Source organism: Moschus berezovskii, chromosome 2, assembly GCF_049115385.1.
Source record: "Moschus berezovskii isolate FMDL1 chromosome 2, NW_MosBer_1.0, whole genome shotgun sequence".
NCBI lineage: Eukaryota > Metazoa > Chordata > Mammalia > Artiodactyla > Moschidae > Moschus > Moschus berezovskii.
In genome coordinates, this window is record NC_142461.1 from 89,149,508 (window position 1) to 89,160,736 (window position 11,229).

Genomic DNA, 11,229 nt, shown 5'->3' on the forward strand with positions numbered 1-11,229 from the left:
CCACCTGAATTACTTACTGACATCTCAAACTTGATATGTAAAAATGAACCTGCTCTATCACCCTGGTTCTGCAACAAACCAAAAAAATAAAGCAAGCAAACAAACTCGACCCAATTTTAGCTGTGACACTATAACGTTCTCAATACCAGTATCAATGTCATAATGATTGAGGCTTAACATCTTGTCTTAAACTTTGATGGCTCTCACTGTTTACCCAAATGTGGTCACTTCTTCCCCTGTGTTTCTAAATGCACCACTCTTTTGTGTCTTCATGAAAACCACCATTATATCAGTGGTTTATCACCTCAGACATAAATTGCTGTTAGGACAAAATTCCATGCCTCTAAGAAATCTGATTCTTACCTGTTCTTGACACTGACTGCAGAATACTTTTCCCAATGCACAGTTCTATTTATATTTCTATTTATATGTCTCTGCTGCCAATAAACCTGTTTTAGTTACCAAGTGATGTCTGAGCTCCTTTGGCTTGACATTCAAGGCTTTTTATAATTAAGCCTCAATCAAATCATCAAGTAAATTTGTAACTATTCCCTTCTGTGTGTCCTTTACAATCCATGCAATCTTAAGTAATTAATTTAAATCTCAAGAGTCACAATTTTGTCTTCTGATTATACATGTATATGTATATGAAAGAGAAAGTGTTAGTCACTCAGCCCTGTCTGACTCTTGTAATCCCATAGACTCTAACCTGCCAGGCTTCTCTGTCCCGGAGATTCTCCAGGCAAGAATACTGGAGTGGTTAGCCATTTCCTTCTCCAGGGGATCCTCCCACCCCAGGGATCGAACCTAGGTCTCCCATACCGCAGGCAAATTCTTTACCATCTGAGCCACCAGGGAGGTAGTTATATTTATATGTATATAATTATATCTGTATATATAATTTTATATAGAATGTATAATACATAAAATACCGCTGATAATAAAATAATATTATGAAAAATTATATGATCACTAGAAAAATTAGGTGACATAACTTATCTTTTTGTGAACAGTATCAGTTCAGTTCAGTTCAGTCACTCAGTCATGTCCAATTCTTTGCGACCTGATGGACTGCAGCATGCCAGGCCTCCCTGTCCATTGCCAACTCCTGGAGTTTACCCAAGCTCATGTCCATTGAGTTGGTGATGCCATTCAACCATCTCATCCTCTGTCGTCCCCTTCTCCTCCCACCTTCAATCTTGCCCAGCATCAGGGTCTTTTCCAATGAGTCAGTTCTTTGCATCATGTGGCCAAAGTATTAGGGTTTCAGCTTCAACATCAGTCCTTCAATGAATATTCAGGACTGATTTCCTTTAGGATGGACTGGTTGGGTCTTCTTCCAGTCCAAGGGACTCTCAAAAGTCTTCTCCAACACCACAGTTCAAAAGCATCAATTCTTCGGTGCTCAGCTTTCTTTATAGTCCAACTCTCACACTCTATTCTGTCCAAATAGGCGGACCTTTGTTGGCAAATAATGTCCCTGCTTTTTAATATGCTGTCTAGGTTAGTATAACAGTTGACAAATATAAGTTCTACTGACTGGATTTGGAAGAGCTTTCTGATAATACTGCATATTCTGCTGCTGCTGCTGCTGCTAAGTCATGTCAGTCATGTGCGACCCCATAGATGGCAATCCACCAGGCTCCTCCATCCCTGCATATTCAAATCATTCTAATAACAGTTCTACTACTATTGATTCCATGAAGACTTCCCTGAACCACCCAGTTCCTAATTATTTCTTTACTTCTGATGTGCCTTTATCTAATCTTCATTGACAATACTTATCACTGTCCATATCACCATAGTTGTTACTGTACATGTTCTATTCCCCTTGCTAGACTGCAAGTCCTGAGGACACAGTCCCACAAATGATTCTTTCAAAGTTTACATCTAAGAGCATTTCCCATAGCAGGTGCTTAATAAATGTTTAGAAGTACCTGAATAATTATCTGTAGTTTATTCAGATGTGCACTTGACAATAAACTCCATGAGAGAATAGAATTTGTCTGTCTTGTTTACCAGTAACTAATAGTTTAAGGCATATAATAGGCTGAATGACATCCTAAACTAAAACAGATATGTGAAAAATGTGAAGGAAAAGAAAGGAGCCATGACTATTTATTGAGCATTTGTAGCATGCCATTGTTCCGGCTTTAAAATAAGTTTTTAAAATTCCTTTACCTAGTGGCTCAACGGGTAAAGAATTTATCTGAAATGTGGGAGACCTGGGTTCAATCCCTGAGTTGGGAAGATCCCCTGGAGAAGGGAATGGCTACCCACTCCTGTATTCTGGCCTAGAGAGTTCCATGGACTGAATAGTCCATGATGTCGCAAAGAGTCAGGCACAATTGAGTGACTTTCACTTTCACTCATAAAATATAGTTGATGTCTCCTTTCCTTGAAATAGGGCTGGTGTTAATGACTCTCTGCTATTAAACAGAATAAGGAAAAGCGAAATTGTGTGGATTTCAAGCAAGTAAGATTCTTTCTGTCTTGAAACTCTCTTCACTGAAGCAAAGTCACTGTGGCCATATGAAAAGGCCACACAAAGGTATTCTAATCATAGCCACAGTTGAGGCTCCAAGTGATAGCCAACATCAACTCCCTGATTCATGCTGACTGGGCATTTAGATAATTCTAGCTATGCCTTTGATATCTAGTGGAGTATAGAAAGGCTGTCTTCATTGAATCCCTCACAAGTTGAAAGTTCATAAGCAAAATAAATGTCACTGTTCCTTTAAGTCACTAAGTTTTGGAATGGTTTCTTATACAACAATCAGTAGCAAAAACATAGGTGTGTGTATACACACAAATATGTTGATCTTTCACAGGGAAGGGGGGAAATTGAGCCTATTAGCAGCATTTTATGGGGGGGCGGGTAGTGTAGGCTCACAGAGAGTGAGAAAAAAAAGTACCCAGGATCTTAGAATTTATAATTACTGAGATGAAATTCAAGTCCTAGTCAATTTAAGGGCAATGACCATATAATTTCTTCTCCATCACTCTTTTCTTCCCAGTTCTTTAGAAAAGATACCTCTGTATGACTTTTGTGTCTTCTTTAAAATTTTCCAAGATAAAACACCCAATTATTTACTGACAAAATGCATTCAGTGATTAAATTCAGTTTTTTATTTTTCAATTAAAGGCCTCATTTCTCTATCTTCACAAAAGAGTTATATCCTTAGGCAATTGTTAGTAAAAGATTCTCAACACATAAAAGGCCCTCAAAGTGTAGCATAGTCCCTAGGAAAATAAGTCTTTAATTAATGAAACACACTTATGTTTCAGTCACTCTTTCTGATATTTAAAATTAGACATTATACATATACATACATATATATTATTTATACAATCACATATATACATATACATATGTATTATTTTACAGTCTTATGACCGATATCTGCATGAACACCAGTGGACCCCTGATAATTGGAAATATTTTATTAGAAATCAGCTGCTAAATGTTTTTCATTGAAATTTGGAGACTAGTTATTAGCAGGTCTCCCAGAAAACTGATGAATGACTTCTTCACATTTATGAACCATGAGCCCTCTCTTTTAAGTAGTCACACATCTTCATCTCTTAAGCTGGTTATCAGAAAGATAAACCTCATCAGGTCAATGTTGTGCCATCTGTGAGTTTACTACCTTTTAAAAAATTATCATACCTCACTTTTATATTTTGAGGTCAGCACTCCAATTACAATGCAGAAACCAGAAGTCCTAGTTTTCCAGAGAAAAGTCTACCTCAGGCCAATGTGCATTATGAATGAAAATGTACATTAACTAAAGGTCTCCTCCTCTGCAAAGTAGGACCTGATATATAAGTAAAATGGATAAAGAATTTGAAACATTTACTTTATATCTGATTATACTGACAGACTTTAAGAAAGACCTCTTTGTGAAGCTCAGTGAGAAAATGCTGTCTTTTCAACTCTAGACCAGATTAAGATAGATGGTGATTTTTCTGGTGTAAAACCTCCAGAGTACACTTCTATGATCCTCAAACGTCAATCGCGACCCCATGGACTGTAGCCTACCAGGATCCTCCATCCATGGGATTTTCCAGGCATAGTACTGGAGTGGGTTGCCATTTCCTTCCCCAGGTCAAACATCAATACTATGCCTTAAAGTGACAGGTAGAGATCAAGGATAAGATAAAACAGAAGATGGGAAAATATAATAAATTAGTGCTTTCTTAAGATGAATATTCATTAATATCAATATTATTAATAGATAATGTGTACAGGTCATGTACTACACATTGTGTACTGGACACGTGTGTATGTATTATCATGGTACATGGAACATATCACTCATCTAATCTAAAAGACAAACCTATAATACAGATATTAGTACTCCGGTTGAGAATTTCAAATAGCCATTCTCCCCTTCTTTTCTTTATCTAAATAATAGAACATTCCAAAATTTAGCAAAATATAAGGTTACCCAGAAAGAAGACTAGATTTCTCAGCCTTTCTGGCTTGGTCATGTGACTAATTTCTACCCAGTGAGATGATGGATGGATAGGTATATAGGGAAATAGGAAGAAATAAAGAGGGGAGGGGACAGGATAGGTAGGGAAGAAAGAAGAAAGGTTAATAAATAATAAAATGTTAACATTCAAAGAATCTGGACGAAAGGTATTGCCCTATTCTTTTATCCATTTCAAAGTTTGAACTTAAATCAAATAAAAAGGTTTTAAAGTAAGTAAAATTGCAAGTCAATCGGTTTTGAAAGTTAGATACAAGCTTGTTTTGATGGAATCATTAAAAACAGTGACCCTGTCAAAAACAAGCAATGTATACTGCCTTCAAGGAAGCGGAATAAACAGAATCTCTCTTAGATGGTGGTTAAGGATGTAGGCTCTAGAGCCAGAGAACCCATGTTGAAATCCAGCTCCACTTTTCACTACCTGTATAAAACTAGGCAAGATACTAAATCTCTCCGTGCCTCACTTACTTAACTATAAAGCTAACATCCAAAGGGTGTATCACAGTGAATTAGTGTCAGTATAAAATGAGCTAATACCACGCCTAGCATATGGTCAGTAAAAACAAATATTAGCTATTACTACATTACACAGTGTATGAAAGTTTAGTAAAGAATGTGTTTGTCTGTAGAGGCAAAGATACTTTCATTTCATAAATTCATTAAACTGAAATGAAAGGAAGGTACACCCATCAGAATTTATAGTGAAATGAAAAGTCTGTGTTGCAAGTGTAACAGAATTGCAAATGTAGCAGCAGATGTTTGAAACAGAATATCTCAACTAAAAGTACTTGAGACATTTTGAGATATAGTCCCTGAAATTATCTTGCAAAATAAATATGCATTATTAGTTTTGGTCTCTTCTCACAGGAAAAATGAATTCTTCTGAGAGATGATGCTCTGTTTTTTAGCTTTCCCATTTACTTTTTCTGTCAAACCCTGTGTCAAGCTGATACACATTTTAATGTTAAGATTTTTCAAATATATAACATTCAATGAAGCTAAAATTCGATGATGGTTATTGCCCCCTATAATGCTAACTGTTAGGTGATGTTCTGTAAAGGGTATAATTTTGGGTTCAACTATCAGCAGATAAAATTCCTGATACTTTATTTGTTGTGTTTGTCATTATTCCATCCTATGCAAATATAGTATCTGCCTTCTAACCTAAAGTGACAGGTCATGACTGGACAAAACCAATCATGACCATCCATTGACAATTTCCCAGCTCCCCTTGGACATGTGACCTATCCCTGGCAAATGAGATGTATGGAGATGTTCCTGGTAGACCTTTCCCTTCCTGATAAAAGGGCTCAGAAAGAGACAACACTTTCTCTTTATGTTAAACACATATGTGATGTTTGAAACAGCAGTACCCCACTTTTTACCAAGAAGTGTCACATTTAAGGGAAATATTAAGAGATTTTGATCCTTTCACCATCAAAACACTACTCCCAGGCCTTTTGTGATGTATCAAATATAAACGCCAATTCTTTTAAGGCACTATAAACTGAGCTGGTGTTACTTGTAGCTTAATAAATTCCTAATTGGTGTAACACCCAACTTGAGACTTTAGATAACATATATCTCAAATTTTATTAATTATAAAATTTGCTCATCATGAAGCAGTAAATGAGAGAAATCTTTTAATATAAAAATTTGACAGTGAAATGATACTAAAATGTATAATAAATGAGATTCAGAGCTTTCAATAATTCCTCTAGACTTGTAGATAAGTAGTTAATAACTTTTGAGTAAGGAACTCTAGTGCTCTAGTATGTAGAATCATAATTAACACTGGAGATTTTTTAATTTAAAAAAATTGTAATTAGTACCAATTGTAAATGCTAATCCACAGAATGTATAACTCTTCCCTTTAAAATACCCAAGTGAACGTTTCTTAAGACTTGTAACAAATCATGGGCACATTTGAAAAACACTTTCTCTGAATGAAATCCTGTGCTAGGTATTTCCATACTATGGTAGGCAGGGTAATCTCCCCCTCCCTCTAAGATGTTCACATCATAATTTCCACAACCTGAGAATGTTACCTTATGTGGCAAAGGGGCTTTGACAGATGTGACTAACTTAGGATCTGGAAATGCGAGAGAATCCCGAATTACACAGGTGGGTACAATTGAATCGCAAGGGCCCTTAAAAAGAGAGAAACTTCAGCAGCAAACACAACCATGGAAGGCTGGTCAGAAAGATGCAACCTCACTGGCCTTGAAAATGGAGGACAGGCTTAATTCAAAGAACATGGGTACCCCTCTAGAAGTTGTGAAGGCAGGAAATGAGTTCTTCCCAGAGCCTCCGGGGGAACATTGTCCTTGTTGACAGGTTGATTTTAGCCTAGTGAGACCTGTGCCGGGTCTCTAGCCCACAAAATTGTAAAGTAGTAAATTTGTGTTATGTTACATAAAAAAATCACATTTATCAAGTATTTCCACAAGTTCACCTTATGTTAATTTCATAGTTAGAAATCATGGATATGTGGCATAGACTTGAAATCAGTAGCCACAGAAATCAAGTGTCATAATCCATGAGCCTAAAAGCATGACTGTATTTAAAACAACACATCGACAGAAACAACAGCAGAGAGAAAAGGCAAATGCTGGGTTCAAATTGATAAGCTACTATATGTAAGTATCCAGCTCCCCCTATCACAGTGCCAAGCAACTGACACTTAGCTCTGACCTTGGCTGGTGTAAATATCTAGAGTTCAACCTGATACACTGGCACATGGCAGTAAGTTCTGACAAAGGTAACGTATTCTCAAGCGGGCAAGACCCCCTTGCTGCCAGAGAAAGGGAGCCTGTTTATTTGCATTGAAATAGGAACCCCAAATTAGCTGGAACTATGAGGACCTCAACAAATTTGTTGAGTTGCCTCAACAAATCTGGCAAAAAATCTTGCACTGTATTTCATATCAGGGAAAAACGACTAGACAGAGAGTTAGGGCCCCAGCCAAGCAGTTCTGCAGAACGACTGCAGAAATCCAGATAGCGATTGGAACTAGGTAAACTGTAGGACCAGAGTGTAAAGGATTGAGCTTACTAAGCACAACGATGATCAAAAGTATATTGACAACAGTTTTAGGGTAGCAAAGCTAAATGTGGATCCTGTCCACTGGCACCTGATTGATTGTAATGCTTGTCTAAGGTCAACTGAAGTAATGCATCACAATAAGAATGCAGGGTAAATAACTTCACAGTCAACACCTGAGCAGGGCTATAATAGATAGGAACCAGCATTCTGAATGAAGGTGATAAACATTCCTTCATTAAATGATGATCTCTTGAACATTCTCAGGATCTGTGGGTAATAAGATATTATTATAACAAACAATGGATGTGAAAGTTGGATTATAAAGAAAACTGAACACCAAAGAATTGATACCTTTGAACTGCGGTGTTGGAGAACACTCTTGAGAGTCTCTTGGACTGCAGGGAGATCAAACCAGTCAATTGTAAAGGAAATCAGTCCTGAATATTCATTGGAAAGACTGATGCTGAAGCTGAAACTCCAATACTTTGGCAGCCTAATGTGAAGAACTGACACATTGGAAAAGACCCTGATGCTTGGAAATATTGAAGGCAGGAGGAGAAGGGGACGACAAAGGATGAGATGATGGATGGCATCACTGACTTGATGGACATGAGTTTGAGTAAGCTCTGGGAGTTGGTGATGGAGAGGGGGACCTGGTGTGCTGCAGTCCATGGGGTCGCAAAGAATCAGACACGACTGAGTGACTGAACTGAACTGATAATAAACAAAGACAAGTTTATAAGCTGTAAGATGAGGACTTAGACTTCTTTCATAAGTATTTCCTACATATTCCATAATATCATATTCTAATATTAAAGATGAATTTCTTCACAATGGGTGCATTCATGCATGTATTTATATGTACTTACAGTAGAACTGGACATGGAACAACAGACTGGTTCCAAATAGGAAAAGGAATACGTCAAGGTTGTATATTGTCATCCTGCTTATTTAACTCATATGCAGAGTACATCATGAGGAACGCTGGGCTGGAAGAAGCACAAGCTGGAATCAAGATTGCTGGGAGAAATATCAATAACCTCAGATATGCAGATGACAACACCCTTATGGCAGAAAGTGAAGAGGAACTCAAAAGCCTCTTGATGAAAGTGAAAGAGGAGAGTGAAAAGGTTGGCTTGAAGCTCAACATTCAGAAAACTAAGATCATGGCCTCTGGTCCCATCACTTCATGGGAAATAGATGGGGAAACAGTGGAAGCAGTGTCAGACTTTATTTTTTTGGGCTCCAAAATCACTGCAGATGCTGATTGCAGCCATGAAACTAAAAGACGCTTGCTCCTAGGAAGGAAAGTTATGACCAACCTAGATAGCATATTAAAAAGCAGAGACATTACTTTGCCAACCAAGGTCCGTCTAGTCAAGGCTATGGTTTTTCCCGTGGTCATGTATGGATGTGAGAGTTGGACTGTGAAGAAAGCTGATCGCCGAAGAATTGATGCTTTTGAAACGAGAAACTGTGGTGCTGGAGAAGACTCTTGAGAGTCCCTTGGACTGCAAGGAGATCCAACCAGTCCATTCTAGAGGAGATCAGTCCTGGGTGTTCATTGGAAGGACTGATGCTAGAACTGAAACTGCAATACTTTGGCCACCTCATGCGACGAGTTGACTCACTGGAAAAGACTCTGATGCTGGGAAAGATTGAGGGCGGGAGAAGAAGGGGACGACAGAGAGTGAGATGGCTGGATGGCATCACCGACTCGATGGACATGAGTCTGAGTGAACTCCGGGAGTTGGTGATGGACAGGGAGGCCTGGCGTGCTGTGATTCATGGGGTCGCAAAGAGTCGGACACGACTGAGCGACTGAACGGAACTGAACTGAACACGTATCTTATAACTGGTGTACTCAGCTGTAAGGAGCTGAATGAAAAACAAATGTCCAAAAAGAGCTTAGTCTTCCCCAGATAATTTCTCGTTTCAAGTTCAGTTCAGTCGCTCAGTCATGTCTGACTCTTTGCAACCCCATGGACTGCAGCACACCAGATCCAAGTGCAATCACATCATCTCTTCCTCATTATCTCCTGCCTCTTTGGTGAACATTTTAAAGTCTGGCTATTTGAATATTTTAAGAGCTGATTTAAGTTCTTTCTGCAAAGTAGTTCCTATCTATGAATAGTTTCCTTGGTGTATTTTTTAAACAAGGGACTTATTTGATGACAAAAGGATTGACAATTCAACTTCTGAAGCATTGACTGAGGAATCATTGTGAGTGGGCTTAATAAATCTGACAGAAAAATCTTGTATCCGTATATCTGGGGAAAAACCATACTTCAAAAGATACATACACCTCAATGTTCACTGCAGCACTATTCACAATAGCCAAGACATGAAAGCAACCTAAATGTCTATCAACAAAGGAATGGATACAGAAGATGTGGTGTATATATATATGATATATATATAAAATGGAATATTAGTCAGCCATTTAAAAAGGTGAAATAATGCCATTGCAGCAACATGAATGGACCTAGAGATTATCATGCTAAGTCAGACAGAGAGACAGATATGATATGATTATCACATATATGTAGAAGCTAAAAAATGATGCAAATAAACTTATTTACAAATGGAAACAGACTCGCAGACTTAGAAAACAAATGTATGGTTACCAAAGGGGAAACATGATAGAGAAAGGTAAATGAGAAGCCTTGGATTAACATATACACACTTTTATATATAAAAATATATACAGATGGCTTAAGAGACTCAGGTTCAATCCCTGGGTTTGGATGATTCCCTGGAGGAGGGCATGGCAACCCACTCCAGTATTCTTGCCTGGAGAATCCCATGGATAGAGGAGCGTAGCAGGTTACAGTCCATAGGGTGGAATAGAGTCAAACACAACTGAAGTGACTTAGCATGCATCCATATATGAAAAAGGTAACCAACAAAGACCTACTATATAGAACAGGGAAGTCTACTCAACACTTTTTAATAAACTATATGAAAAAAGAATAGATATATGTATATGTATAACTAAACCATTTTGCTGCACACCTGAAAGTAATACAACATTGTAAATCAACTACACTCCAATATAAAATTTAAAAAACCTTGCACAAAAATACAATATTGTCTTTACCAATAACTGACAACAAGACAACAAATGTCTTTACCAATAATTGACACACTACTTCATGAATTTTACTTACTAGTTTTAAAATGCACACATTTTAGTTTTTGATGAGAACTGGTATAGATATTACAATTCCCTGGGGAATTTTCCCAGCAATTACATGTCCAGTTGATTAATAATATCCAGATGCCATATTTTTAGTTACGACTCTTTTTATTTTTTATTGCAGGTGATAGAAACCCAACAAAAATTTGTCTAAACCAAAAAAACACAAAGATAATTCATTATGTATGTGATTGGTAAGAAAAACAAAATAAAAATAGAAATAAGACATTTTCATTATCTCAGATTTATAAACCTTGCAGTTGACTAAGACAGAAAAAGTCACCCTCATATAAAACCTATAAATAAAGCAATTCCACAGTTTAATATGATTGAAATATAAGATTCTATTTTTGAAACAGTACATTAGTTTATGATTTCCCACACCTATATACACAAAATTTCATTGTTCTGTTTAACAATACAGTAAAACAGTTATTTATATATTTCTATTAGACAATCATATCTCTATCATGGGCAATTCCCATCAAG